The sequence below is a fragment of the Gavialis gangeticus genome, unplaced genomic scaffold, assembly GCF_001723915.1.
Source record: "Gavialis gangeticus isolate Ggan-Ray unplaced genomic scaffold, GavGan_comp1, whole genome shotgun sequence".
In the NCBI taxonomy this organism is placed as follows: domain Eukaryota; kingdom Metazoa; phylum Chordata; order Crocodylia; family Gavialidae; genus Gavialis; species Gavialis gangeticus.
The window spans coordinates 40661165-40661896 of NW_017729030.1; the positions used below are offsets into that span (position 1 = coordinate 40661165).

The window sequence follows — 732 nt, forward strand, 5'->3', positions numbered from 1 at the left end:
TGTTTAGAGAGCTTTTAAAAACAAGACTTGAAATCTATGTCACAAATCATAAATATTAATATGCCTGAATCATAATTCTAAGGTTACTATGTACTGCAACAAAAGGCTGTCTGAATTATATTTGGATTTCTTTTAAGTAAAATCTTATATAGGTATGTAATATAATTAACAAAAAAATTAAACATATTACTACTTATTGATAGTAATGATTTACGTTCACTTTCATAAAAAAACACTTGTCTATATACAAACATGTTTATACTATATATACAGAGCACTTTATTACATGCAAAAATCTATGTTTAAGATAGACTAAAGGTGGAGGCTAATTTAAGGATAAAAACATTGCAGAGATGTTATTATCCCAAAAATAAACACTATAAACCTGGGAAATTTGGGGTTAAGATTTCACTGTTCGTTATGAAGACCTTAGTGTAGCTGGCTATAACAGGGCATACTTACCATATACAAGCTCCATATTCACCATAAAAATCTCCTTTTCAGTGTATACAACATAAATAATTTGGTGTACATTTTTTATTTTCTCTTTCCAAAGGAATATTATCATATTGAATATACATAGTTTAGTAGGTTAACATCACTGCATAAACAATGAACTATCCATGAGCACTGTATCAAAGTAGAAACAGACTACCTCCACAGTAACATCTTTGCAGCTGACAGCAAAGGAATGTATTTTTGCCTGATGACTAGGTCACAGAGCAGACAGCT

General features: G+C 29.9%; 1 long non-coding RNA gene across 1 annotated transcript in view; it reads left to right on the forward strand.

Annotated features, from left to right (window-relative positions):
• The first annotated feature begins 295 nt into the window (after nt 1–295).
• LOC109301158 overlaps nt 296–732 on the forward strand; it is a 1083-nt gene continuing 646 nt past the window's right edge. Inside the window, exon 1 of the long non-coding RNA XR_002098454.1 lies at nt 296–714. This is a non-coding gene — a long non-coding RNA (uncharacterized LOC109301158). The remainder of the gene's footprint in view (nt 715–732) is intronic.